Source organism: Ambystoma mexicanum, chromosome 4q (assembly GCF_040938575.1).
Source record: "Ambystoma mexicanum isolate Mex_15411 chromosome 4q, UKY_AmexF1_1, whole genome shotgun sequence".
NCBI classification, from domain to species: Eukaryota; Metazoa; Chordata; class Amphibia; order Caudata; family Ambystomatidae; genus Ambystoma; species Ambystoma mexicanum.
The window spans coordinates 1302547876-1302562402 of NC_090928.1; the positions used below are offsets into that span (position 1 = coordinate 1302547876).

The following is a 14527-nucleotide window of genomic DNA, read 5'->3' on the forward strand; positions in this document are numbered from 1 at the left end:
AATTGTTCTGTGTATATTTTCTAGGAGAAGGGTAACCAAGTGTCTTGATTCCAAATAAATAAATAAAGCTTGCATTTTTACCAACCAGCCTGGTTCATGGTCCATTGTGACCCGGGGTATTTGAAAAAGGGGGTGTGATACGAGTTGTGTACCATCTCAAATTGAATTTGCATAAAATAAGGAGAAAGGCATCACAGTCGTGCGCTACATACTAGGCCAAGACCAAGGTGTGTGTCGCCAGATTGAAATCCCTAAAAGAATCATCCGCACTATGACTTAACCCGAGCTGAAATGTTTTAGAGGTCTGAGCCACTTCTACAGCGGAACACCACTGGAAACAAAGGCTGTGTGAAGAAGAAAATAATGTGATGTTCAAGAGGCCTGCAGGAAGAGCATTGACTTCCTGATGGCTCTTAGAGAGGCAGGCAGCAGCTGGGATAAATGACCAATGGTAATGTCAACTGTTTGGTTTTTTGTGTAGGCATTTGCCAGGCACTGCTGTAATGGTTGTAGCTGGCCCTTAATGGCAGCAGCTGCAATATGGTGACAGTACCTGAGCATATAATAGCAGTGACTGGCACATTCTTATCTAATACCCATACACAAGCCAAAACTGATGGCTTTGCCATTGCTTGTTTTTTAGCAGGACTTCAGAAAAGACATGCATACTAATTATAAATCAAGAGACTGAAGGAAGCCTTGGTAAGGCATTTTATTATACCTGTATTGTAGTGCTCCAATTAAACCATTAGCTCTCAGAAGACTGCTTTGAAATAATACTAGCAGGCACTTCAAGAACATTTCATTTTACTGCTTGTTAAAAATAGCTCAAAGGGATCCAAGGAGGATGTGTTTTCCGCAGGAGGGGCAGGAAGTGGGTGGGAATGGCCATAGGGATTAGCATTGCCATGGACAGCCAATGGGTGGGTAAATGATCCAACAACACCTACAGGCTTTGTGTCCCTCCTCATATGCAATATACATCCTAGCTGTACTCCAATGCAACAGTGTCTTCATACAGGTGTACAGCCACATAGAAGCCAAAAGTAAAAAGCCCCATGCAAAGCTCTAAAATGGCACATTTTTCCCTCACTGGACGCTGATACAGAATTTCTCCTTGAAACTTTCAAGATTTGCGTGATGTTCCGATCCCTGTTGCTCTAGGACAATAGAGCAGTTGCCACCTCTGCCCCCCCATATCCTCTGTGCCAATGCTTGTGTGGATTGAAAGTTCCAGTGATGGTAACAACAAAAGATGTCATAACCCAAAAGGTTAGGCAATAAAATCAAAAACATATACTTAGAAAAATTGTATGCTGAGCTCTCAAGTTTCTCCTGGACATGTGTGAGAAGGCTTCCAGTACTGTTTTTTCATGGAATTCTGGGACTTGTAGTTTCCTAAAAATCTAAATAGGAAACAAAATGACATCGAAAATGATGTACACTCGGTTCAGGGGGCGCTGCTGCGCAACAAGATGGCCGCATAGCCGAAGAGCTCCGCTCCGGCATGAATCCTTGTAAACACTTTCACCCGGATCCAGAGTACGTCGAGCTCCCTAAATAACTGGGCTACCTCCCGCCACATCCGGACTCCTGTGGGGAAAATCCCGACTGAAATCGGACATTGTGAGCCCACGAACGAGTGAGGGCTGAGATCTTGCTCGCCCGGGCCGCCACGCAGCTCCACGGGCTGTTACGCGAGAGCCGCGGCTGGGGACCGCCCCTGTACTCCTGTCCTGAGGCCCTTGTGGACGTGAACGGGCACCCGCTGAGCTGCGGCCCGACTTCCCGGACCCGATCCTTCGGTGCGAGACAAGAGGGCGGACCTCTGGCGCTGCCCTGGAGCCTGAGAGGGCGAGCGGAGACTGCGCTGCCCCACAGGTACGTGGTCGGGCAGGCGCCGACGTAGCGATCTGTGAGCCCTGGTGGGTTGTCGGGTCTGGCCCTGCGCCGCTGCGAGGGAGAGCAGTAAAACAAACATACTGAGGGATATCTTTGAACCGCCGATACTCTGCGCGGCGTCGTTGGGCCCTCCGGCTGGCACACCCGCCACTTACGGACGAAACACTTGGCTAGGAGAGGGCCCATCGTGGAGCTTGCCCTGCCCCCACGTTGTGAAGGAAGTGCTGGGGAGACCCTCCTGTAACTCACATCAGCGCTGGCTGAGAAGCAACCTGTTTATTACTGACCTGCACATATTATGTTACTATCCTGCATTGGAGCTGGGCATTGCCATCCTTCGTGTACACTTGGGGAGACAAAATGCGCCTGATATAATACGGCGGGCCCCTGGACGACCCATGGTGGATGTGGTCAGCGTCCTCTGATTCACTGCGGCCCCCTCCGCGGGTCAGCCCCCAATCCCTTTGCTGCTCCACACCAGTGCCATTAGACAAATCCTATGTTGCACAAATCTCCTACTGCGACACATTGAGGCACGAACTTCAGACTCCCTCATACCCCACATCATGCCTAGCAAGAACTTAAATAAGAGCAGAAAGACCGGCCCTATGGATTCGTTCACCAGTTCGCAGACACCTCCTGTAAGTCTGGATCCGCCGCCCCCCACCACATCCTTACTGTCGGAGGACTCCAAATTCGACCACCTACTCACCACGGTACAGAGCGGATTCCTGGCCATAAATGTCAAGCTCGATGACATTGTATCCACAATTGGTTCACTGAAGACCCGAGTAGACAAGGAAAGTGCCAGGATCACCGAAGCAGAGGGTAGAATTGGTTTGAACGAGGACTCCACCCGGCAAAATACCCAGGACATTACCCTCCTGAAGGGGGAAATGGACAAACTCCGTAGCAAATGCGACGATTTGGAATCTCGTTCCAGGCGGAACAATATCCGCATTGTCGGCCTTTCAGAATCATTCTGTAAGGGCCCAATGGAGCTTCGGATCGAGGACTTGCTGAAATCCCTCCTTGGGGAAGAGGCCTTTTCATCTCAATTTCTGGTAGAGAGGGCCCACCGCTCTCTCGCCCCACCGCCTAGACCTGGGGCCCCACCCCGTACTGTTATAGCCAAATTGTTAAACTACAGGGACAGGGACGCTGTCCTACGACTGGCTAGGGAGAAAGGTCCCCTGAGAATTGGAAATGATCACATCCATATTTACCCGGACTTTTCAGCAGGGGTCCAGACTCAAAGACGGTCCTACGAAATAATTAAACGTCAACTGCGACTGCGACAGGTCCCCTATGCCCTTCTGTATCCTGCTAAACTCCGAATACAACATGGCGTAACAGCGCACTTCTTCGAATCCCCTGCAGCCGCCCTGTCCTATATGGAAGCTTCGATACCCCTTCCGCCAGGGAGGCAGAGTGCTGACCATGATGACCTGCAACAACCGGTGTAGCCTGAATACTCACCTTACAACGAGCGGCCAGATAATTTGGGGGACAAGTGAACTGCCGATGGCAATGGAATCGAGGGGGGGCAGAGACGCACCTCTGCTTTCGATCCTTGAATGTAGCCGGATGTGTTGCTGCGCACGACCCCTTTCTTTGGGTTCTCCCACAAGTTAGTAATAAGAAAAGGGATCATCATCAAGTTGGGTTTGATGATGTGGGAGGGGGTGGGTTATGGCGATATGGGTTGCCACCTGGTTCTAGAGGCTACTGTTGAGGCCTCAACATGCCCCTGTTGGGCACTCGACACAAAGCTTCTCTTAGTTGGTTATCGATTACTTTTGGTTAAAATTGCACTCACTGGTTCGCTCGCTGTCCCTCCTTCTAGGAATATCCACATCCTTGAATGTTATCACTACGAGTACAAATGGCACAAACCACTAGAATACCCCAGGGGCTAGGATTGAAACTAATCACGTGGAACATTCGAGGGTTAAATAACAGAGCAAAGGCTAGTAAGGTGGGCGCATACATTAATAGACATCATCCGCATATTGTAATGCTCCAGGAAACCCATGCACTGAAGCCCACACACACGAAAAAATACTTAGGCAATGGGGTGGCAATAGACATTACACGGAATATTCCTCTCAGAGTAGAGGGGTCATCACACTGATACACCCCTCCTTGGGGTTCTCCACCGAAAAATGCAGGATAGATCCACAGGGAAGATATGTGGTGGTCTGGGGTAGCTTGGCTGGGGTAAAACTCATTTTGATAAACACATATGGCCCGAATATCGATGATCCGCAGTTCTATATACAGCTTCTTGCAACGATAGGCCTTACAACTAACGCCTGGGTCCTTTGGGGAGGAGATCTAAACACTATTCTCGATACTACGTTGGATAGGTCCTCCAGTAGGCCTAGAGCTCTCACCAAAGCGGCAAATGTTATACGACACGCCCTCGAAGAGTTCACCCTCTCTGATGCCTGGAGGGGTATCCATCCCACTGAGAGGAAGTACTCATTTTACTCCTCAGTGCACGACATTGAATCTAGAATAGACTATTGGCTAATTTCGTCCCCTTTGGTCAACTACACGGAACAATGCGAAATCCTTCCCCGTACGCTCTCAGACCATTCCCCGGTCACCTTGGCCATACTATTCCCTGGCATAGATCACCCAACACAACGATGGAGGATGTCCCTCAACATATTAAAAGACCCGAATGTCGTGGAGACTCTCCACACTGACATAGAGGAATTCTTCCAGTTGAACAAGGGCTCCGTAGACAGCTGGGCGATTTTATGGGAAACGTTTAAGGTGTGGGTGAGGGGTATTTTGATGTCCAAGATGACTGGTCTCCTTAAAGCCGTGAGAAACGAACTAGACATCACAGAATCGCGCTTGCAGATACTCGAAACTGAGTGTAGTATGACACACGACAGGCATACCCTGTCGGACATCAGCTCACATCTCCAAACGTTCAACGATCTGGCGACCAAGGAGCAACAATACATGGCCACTCCCATCAGTGCACGCAGATATGGGGAGAGTAACAGAGCAGGTCACCTCCTAGCCCGTATGCTCCGCAATGAACGCTCCCATACCCCAATTGCGAGCATCTTGACAGAGGGAGGTGCAGTTGTCAGTGGCGAGAAAGAGATAAATGACGAATTCTCACGCTACTATGCTGACCTATATTCCAATTATGATAGTAGTACACAAGAAGAAATACGAATATACTTGAGTAAGATTGATCTCCCTAAATTAAACTTGGAAGACAACCAAATCCTCGAGCAGCCTATAACCTGTGATGAAATAACTGAAGAAATCAAATCACTGGCTTCAGGTAAAAACCCCGGGCCCGGATGGGATAGGTGCCGAGTTATACAAATCCTTCTCAATGATCCTTGCTCCTGTCCTCACCCGTATATGGGAAGAGGCCATCGAGGTTGGCTCGCTCCCAGAATCAATGACAGATGCTGTTATCACAGTACTCCTGAAGCCTAGACGTCCAGCCCATGATCGTTCCTCTTATCGTCCCCTGTCGTTGATAAACACGGATGCCAAAGTCTACGCAAAAGTTCTTGCCAATAGACTGCTTCCTAAGATGGCTACACTGGTTCATCCCGACCAATGTGGATTTATACCCACTAGATCCACTGCACTAAACTTGCGTAGACTGTTTTGCATTCTAGCACAGATTAAACCACAAGCGCAGGCTGTAGCAATATCCCTAGATGCAGAAAAAGCGTTCGATTCAGTTTCTTGGGTCTATATGTTTGAGGTTCTCCATAAATTTGGATTCGGCCCTTATTTAATCAGTTGTATTGGGCTCCTGTACTCGCCACCCAAAGCCAGGGTATTGACCAACCGAACACTGTCTAACCAAATCTCATTACACAGAGGGACAAGACAGGGATGTCCCTTTTCTCCTATACTATTCGCTCTAACAATTGAACCGGTGGCGGCTGCAGTTAGGGCAGAACAGGAATCCCGAGGCATATATATGTCAGGGGCGTACCAAGCCATCTCGTTGTATGCTGACGATGCTCTGTTATATGTTCGAGAACCTGAGAAAAACCTGCTTCCTATACTGGCCGTAATAAATGATTTCACCCTACATTCGGGTTACAAAGTTAATAAGACCAAATCCGAAATCTTTCCATTGACCAATGCCACCACCTGTCCCACAAACACATTTGGTCTCGCATGAGCTCCTGAACACATTCGATATTTGGGAATACAGGTCTCCCGTGACAGCACCTCTCTATATATAGATAATCATGAGACCACTCTACAAATCATATATTCAAAACTCCAGATCTGGGCTAAGCTCCCCATATCCCTGGCTGGCCTATAGCGGTGCTCAAGATGACCGTGTTACCTAAGCTCCTTTACGTCTTCTGCAACGTCCCCATCTGGCCGGGCAGACCATTTTTCGACAACCTTCGATCCATGGCTACAACCTTCGTTTGGAATGGGGGGGCAAATAGGATAAGCTGGGCCAAATTGGTCGAACCTTATGAAAAGGGTGGCTTCGCGGCTCCTGATTTCAAACTATATTGTCAAGTAGCACAAGCCCACTATGTGAAATTCTGGCAAGACCCCTCGGACACTACACCACACGTACCCATAGAGCGCCACTCAGTCCGCCCAACAGACCTGCGTTCAATCATCTACTCGAAAAGACATAGAGATGACTGCAAATTTGACCCAACCTCCTGCACGATCGGAGCATGGAATGCAATCAGTAAACGACTTGGCATAGATGACCCCTACGACTCATAAGCCCCGCTTTGGAATTTCCCAGGCATCGCACCCACATATGATATTGGTATTCAAAAAGGTTGGCTCCCAGAATATGATTTCACAATGAAAACCATGTTCCCAAACGGTAAATTTGTGACTCCCGAAGATTTCGCAGAATCGGTCGGTGAGACTCCCCTAACAATCTTGCAGTTCCACAGAATGAAAGCAGCGTTCAAGAAGCGCTGGCCCACATTTCCAGATGAACCTCCAGAGCATGCATGTTATCAATCTTTGCACTTCCAGACTGGCACGGGGGTGTCCAAACTGTATACCTTAGTCCAGACGCATACGGACACCTTGAATACCATTAAGTCATCTTGGGAAAAAGATATGGGCACTGTTATTGAAACAGGGAAATGGTCCAGATACTGTCTCCTATCCAAAAAGATATCGTTAAATGCGGGCTTAAGACTAATACAGTTCAAGATCCTGAACAAACTACACTTCACACCGGCAAAGATGGCGAAGTGCTACGCTAATGTGCCTGATACCTGCCCAAAATGCCACGCCCCTGGCGCAGACTCCTTCCATATGTACTGGGATTGTCCTCTGGTAGCAAAATTCTGGAGTGAAGTAGCAAATACCCTAGAAAGCATCACACAAATCCCTGCAAACCTTAACCCCCCGAAATACCTATTTGGAGACATTGGAAAGGTCTCGGAAAAAATTAGGAGATTATTTAATGTTGCCTGTGCAGTTGCAAAGAAATGCATCCTACAGAAATGGAAAAGTACACAGGCCCCGACATTGGAACAATTTCTCTCTACACTGGTATACGTGAATGAATGTGAAGAAAGGTATGTGGGATTGTTACCCGCCCCATGCAAGCCGAAAGACATCTGGGCACCGCTCAGGACGTATCTAGCCGAAGATTCCTTGGATACAGACAGCTCTGATAGTGACAGTGTAAACGAACTATAATGCTCTTCAACCCTATGTAGCGCTTTATCTCCCCTCATGCACACTTCTATCTGTTTGTACCTATGATGTTGTATGCCCGAAATATAATATTAATCAGGAACAACTGATGCAAATCTGGATGTACATAACATGTTTGTAAAGAATATGTGAGTTTCACAGCGAGATAGCTGTGATATGCAACCAAAAATAAAGTTTTTAAAAAAAGAAAATGATGTACACTCAATACCATATGGAAGATGAATAATGGTTTTATTTGAGTAGAAGGATTAGCCCACCGGCTCTATCACAAACACAACAACCAATGACCATTGGAACATTCCTCTTAAGCATCTTTCCTCTGACGTTCCATGTTCCATGTTCCACCCTCATTACAGCTATGTGGAAGGTGCCACATGGAGCATGGAACCCCAGAGTGATTCAACAATGAGATACTACAACATCCCAGGAACTTAAGGGAAAAAACAGGAATAGATGGCCTTCTTACAAAGGCCACAAGAAACTTGAGAGTGCTGTGTGTTGTACTGTAGTGCAGACTGTACAGAAATAAATTACTATGGTGACCTCTGACCACAATGCTCAAAGGTCACTCATTTACTAATCAGACCCTCCAGATTGAATCGATTTTGCGATACCGCAGAATGCTGCAAAAACTGCAGTTTTTTAAAATAGCGCAAAAATGGCAATTTTTTGTTTTTGCAAAAAGGACTATTTTTAGAAAAACTTTTTTTGACGCAAGAAATGAAATGCGCAAAGGAGCAGCCCAATCCACTGTGGCATGTGAATGTGAGCATGTAAGATGCGCCTTTTCACCCCTTCGCGCAAATCAGGGGCTGTTTATGCACATTTAAGCGCATCTTAAATTTACAAACAAGAAGCGCTTTTAATTGTGCAGAGATTGTGGGGAACCCCATGCGCGATTTGTGCCACTGCATGCTAGTAGCTTCCTAACCCGTCATACAATTTAGAATTTTAAATGTTTGTTGTTGTGACAGAAGAGTTATGAACCGCTGTTGTCTCACTGGCATTTCTGATCCTCAAATTGCGTTTTTTGGGTTGCATTTTAAAGTGGCAGGCCCCTTAAAGGCCTGTCACAGAGAAATGCACTGGGAGCCTCTAGGAAATTGTTGGAAGAGCGCTTCCAACACAAATGTAATCAAGGGGGCTGGCCAGCAGCCACGCATCATTTGCGCCACAGCTCAGCACTGTGGAAATGGGCAGGTCACCTTTGATAAAAAGCGTCCTGCTCGTTTCCAGAAATGGGTTTTCTAAAAATAGTATATCCTGTGCTCTTTTTTATTTAGATGCCCTATTATTTGAGGATCTGGGCCTAAATCTTTAAAAATATACAAATGGTCACAATATGAGAGGGACAGGCGATAGGAGAGGGTGAGGGGTGAGATGTGGAGTGGTAGGCAAGAAAGCGGAGGGAGAGCAGTGGGGTGGTGGGCCAGACATCAGAGAGGGAGCGGAGGTACAGAAAGTAGAGGGAACATGGGCTCAGGGGGAGCACTGGGCCAACAAGCAGAGAGGGAGCGGTAGGCCGGAAAGAGCCAGTGAGCTGCAGATTGTGAGAAAGGAGGGAAGAGTGAAATCGAATTGGAGAAAGGATGCAGAAGTAGCACGAAAGAATCAAGGACTGGATAGTGCATGAGGTATTGGGGGGCCTAAGGTGTGAGTTGGGAGTATGATTTGGAGTGTGGTGGGGACTGGGGAGTGCAAATTGTGACTTTGCAGTGTAACACAGCAGTAAGTATGTGTATGACACAGTGAGTGGTTCAGAAATGCAAGTTGTGATGGGGAATTGGTGAGAAGTGTGAGGTGTATTGGTGAGAGAGGTGTGTGGGTGCTTGGAAAACACAGAAGAGGAATATTTCCAGCATTAAAAATGATAATGATCAATACTATCAATAATATAAAATAGGCATGCACATTAAACCAAAAACATAGCCAAAACAAACTCTCTTCTGCCAAGCCAGAGATATCTGGGACTCTTCCTATTAAATTGATACAAAAGGTACATATAACGACACACTGGCTCGCTTGTAGCCTTGGGCACTGTCTTTTTCCTGCAATGCGCCAATCTTACATCCTCCAGCCAATAAAAAATGCGCTGCAAAAATGCTGCAATAAATAAAGGTTTGTGCTGCAATATATGCCATTTCATGCCGCAAAAATGTGCCAGTTCATGTTGCAATATCCTGGAGGGTGTGACTAATAGGATTTCTCATGATGATCTGGGTTAGACCATGCCAGACGGTGGTTTACTGTGATCTGTTTAGTGCAATCTAATGTCCTCTATCTGTTATTAACGTTGTGAAGGGACACCCTGTCCCATTTCAGTTGTGATGTGGGTTGCAGCCCACATGTTGTTGTAGTAGGCAGAGCGTCCGCTCCTGCGCCAGTTCATGCCTAATGATTAAAGTGTCAACATCCTGATTCAACTTCGTTTTGTTTTCATTGCATGCTTTCTTATAAGCCTGTCATATTTGAGTGACTTCATTTCTGGTTAACATCTAACAATGGCGACGAGGTAACCTCACGGCATGCTGCATCATCAACGTCAGTGCCCTCCTGAGTCTGCATTATCCTTAAAGCTCCCGCTGCTGTACCGAACCACCGCAGAGTCAGAGACCATCACGCCGCACTGAGGCTCTCTGCGCATTCAGTTTCGCAGGCCGCTACTTCGCTGGAAACATCACGGTGGCGGCCGAGCCTCCAAACTGTTAACTCTTTCACCACCACAGAGGAAATTTGCAAACACACGCAAATTTGCAAAATCCCGACTGAAATCGGACATTGTGAGCCCACGAACGAGTGAGGGATGAGATCTTGCTCGCCCGGGCCGCCACGCAGCTCCACGGGCTGTTACGCGAGAGCCGCGGCTGGGGACCGCCCCTGTACTCCTGTCCTGAGGCCCTTGTGGACGTGAACGGGCACCCGCTGAGCTGCGGCCCGACTTCCCGGACCCGATCCTTCGGTGCGAGACGAGAGGGCGGACCTCTGGCGCTGCCCTGGAGCCTGAGAGGGCGAGCGGAGACTGCGCTGCCCCACAGGTACGTGGTCGGGCAGGCGCCGACGTAGCGATCTGTGAGCCCTGGTGGGTTGTCGGGTCTGGCCCTGCGCCGCTGCGTGGGAGAGCAGTAAAACAAACATACTGAGGGATATCTTTGAACCGCCGATACTCTGCGCGGCGTCGTTGGGCCCTCCGGCTGGCACACCCGCCACTTACGGACGAAACACTTGGCTAGGAGAGGGCCCATCGTGGAGCTTGCCCTGCCCCCACGTTGTGAAGGAAGTGCAGGGGAGACCCTCCTGTAACTCACATCAGCGCTGGCTGAGAAGCAACCTGTTTATTACTGACCTGCACATATTATGTTACTATCCTGCATTGGAGCTGGGCATTGCCATCCTTCGTGTACACTTGGGGAGACAAAATGCGCCTGATATAATACGGCGGGCCCCTGGACGACCCATGGTGGATGTGGTCAGCGTCCTCTGATTCACTGCGGCCCCCTCCACGGGTCAGCCCCCAATCCCTTTGCTGCTCCACACCAGTGCCATTAGACAAATCCTATGTTGCACAAATCTCCTACTGCGACACATTGAGGCACGAACTTCAGACTCCCTCATACCCCACATCATGCCTAGCAAGAACTTAAATAAGAGCAGAAAGACCGGCCCTATGGATTCGTTCACCAGTTCGCAGACACCTCCTGTAAGTCTGGATCCGCCGCCCCCCACCACATCCTTACTGTCGGAGGACTCCAAATTCGACCACCTACTCACCACGGTACAGAGCGGATTCCTGGCCATAAATGTCAAGCTCGATGACATTGTATCCACAATTGGTTCACTGAAGACCCGAGTAGACAAGGAAAGTGCCAGGATCACCGAAGCAGAGGGTAGAATTGGTTTGAACGAGGACTCCACCCGGCAAAATACCCAGGACATTACCCTCCTGAAGGGGGAAATTGACAAACTCCGTAGCAAATGCGACGATTTGGAATCTCGTTCCAGGCGGAACAATATCCGCATTGTCGGCCTTTCAGAATCATTCTGTAAGGGCCCAATGGAGCTTCGGATCGAGGACTTGCTGAAATCCCTCCTTGGGGAAGAGGCCTTTTCATCTCAATTTCTGGTAGAGAGGGCCCACCGCTCTCTCGCCCCACCGCCTAGACCTGGGGCCCCACCCCGTACTGTTATAGCCAAATTGTTAAACTACAGGGACAGGGACGCTGTCCTACGACTGGCTAGGGAGAAAGGTCCCCTGAGAATTGGAAATGATCACATCCATATTTACCCGGACTTTTCAGCAGGGGTCCAGACTCAAAGACGGTCCTACGAAATAATTAAACGTCAACTGCGACTGCGACAGGTCCCCTATGCCCTTCTGTATCCTGCTAAACTCCGAATACAACATGGCGGAAGAGCGCACTTCTTCGAATCCCCTGCAGCCGCCCTGTCCTATATGGAAGCTTCGATACCCCTTCCGCCAGGGAGGCAGAGTGCTGACCATGATGACCTGCAACAACCGGTGTAGCCTGAATACTCACCTTACAACGAGCGGCCAGATAATTTGGGGGACAAGTGAACTGCCGATGGCAATGGAATCGAGGGGGGGCAGAGACGCACCTCTGCTTTCGATCCTTGAATGTAGCCGGATGTGTTGCTGCGCACGACCCCTTTCTTTGGGTTCTCCCACAAGTTAGTAATAAGAAAAGGGATCATCATCAAGTTGGGTTTGATGATGTGGGAGGGGGTGGGTTATGGCGATATGGGTTGCCACCTGGTTCTAGAGGCTACTGTTGAGGCCTCAACATGCCCCTGTTGGGCACTCGACACAAAGCTTCTCTTAGTTGGTTATCGATTACTTTTGGTTAAAATTGCACTCACTGGTTCGCTCGCTGTCCCTCCTTCTAGGAATATCCACATCCTTGAATGTTATCACTACGAGTACAAATGGCACAAACCACTAGAATACCCCAGGGGCTAGGATTGAAACTAATCACGTGGAACATTCGAGGGTTAAATAACAGAGCAAAGGCTAGTAAGGTGGGCGCATACATTAATAGACATCATCCGCATATTGTAATGCTCCAGGAAACCCATGCACTGAAGCCCACACACACGAAAAAATACTTAGGCAATGGGGTGGCAATAGACATTACACGGAATATTCCTCTCAGAGTAGAGGGGTCATCACACTGATACACCCCTCCTTGGGGTTCTCCACCGAAAAATGCAGGATAGATCCACAGGGAAGATATGTGGTGGTCTGGGGTAGCTTGGCTGGGGTAAAACTCATTTTGATAAACACATATGGCCCGAATATCGATGATCCGCAGTTCTATATACAGCTTCTTGCAACGATAGGCCTTACAACTAACGCCTGGGTCCTTTGGGGAGGAGATCTAAACACTATTCTCGATACTACGTTGGATAGGTCCTTCAGTAGGCCTAGAGCTCTCACCAAAGCGGCAAATGTTATACGACACGCCCTCGAAGAGTTCACCCTCTCTGATGCCTGGAGGGGTATCCATCCCACTGAGAGGAAGTACTCATTTTACTCCTCAGTGCACGACATTGAATCTAGAATAGACTATTGGCTAATTTCGTCCCCTTTGGTCAACTACACGGAACAATGCGAAATCCTTCCCCGTACGCTCTCAGACCATTCCCCGGTCACCTTGGCCATACTATTCCCTGGCATAGATCACCCAACACAACGATGGAGGATGTCCCTCAACATATTAAAAGACCCGAATGTCGTGGAGACTCTCCACACTGACATAGAGGAATTCTTCCAGTTGAACAAGGGCTCCGTAGACAGCTGGGCGATTTTATGGGAAACGTTTAAGGTGTGGGTGAGGGGTATTTTGATGTCCAAGACGACTGGTCTCCTTAAAGCCGTGAGAAACGAACTAGACATCACAGAATCGCGCTTGCAGATACTCGAAACTGAGTGTAGTATGACACACGACAGGCATACCCTGTCGGACATCAGCTCACATCTCCAAACGTTCAACGATCTGGCGACCAAGGAGCAACAATACATGGCCACTCCCATCAGTGCACGCAGATATGGGGAGAGTAACAGAGCAGGTCACCTCCTAGCCCGTATGCTCCGCAATGAACGCTCCCATACCCCAATTGCGAGCATCTTGACAGAGGGAGGTGCAGTTGTCAGTGGCGAGAAAGAGATAAATGACGAATTCTCACGCTACTATGCTGACCTATATTCCAATTATGATAGTAGTACACAAGAAGAAATACGAATATACTTGAGTAAGATTGATCTCCCTAAATTAAACTTGGAAGACAACCAAATCCTCGAGCAGCCTATAACCTGTGATGAAATAACTGAAGAAATCAAATCACTGGCTTCAGGTAAAAACCCCGGGCCCGGATGGGATAGGTGCCGAGTTATACAAATCCTTCTCAATGATCCTTGCTCCTGTCCTCACCCGTATATGGGAAGAGGCCATCGAGGTTGGCTCGCTCCCAGAATCAATGACAGATGCTGTTATCACAGTACTCCTGAAGCCTAGACGTCCAGCCCATGATCGTTCCTCTTATCGTCCCCTGTCGTTGATAAACACGGATGCCAAAGTCTACGCAAAAGTTCTTGCCAATAGACTGCTTCCTAAGATGGCTACACTGGTTCATCCCGACCAATGTGGATTTATACCCACTAGATCCACTGCACTAAACTTGCGTAGACTGTTTTGCATTCTAGCACAGATTAAACCACAAGCGCAGGCTGTAGCAATATCCCTAGATGCAGAAAAAGCGTTCGATTCAGTTTCTTGGGTCTATATGTTTGAGGTTCTCCATAAATTTGGATTCGGCCCTTATTTAATCAGTTGTATTGGGCTCCTGTACTCGCCACCCAAAGCCAGGGTATTGACCAACCGAACACTGTCTAACC

The 14527-nt window shown here is 48.4% G+C and overlaps 1 pseudogene; it reads left to right on the top strand.

Annotated features, from left to right (window-relative positions):
• LOC138467393 (zinc finger protein 208-like) overlaps positions 1-14527 on the top strand; it is a 419830-nt pseudogene that overhangs the window by 262314 nt on the left and 142989 nt on the right.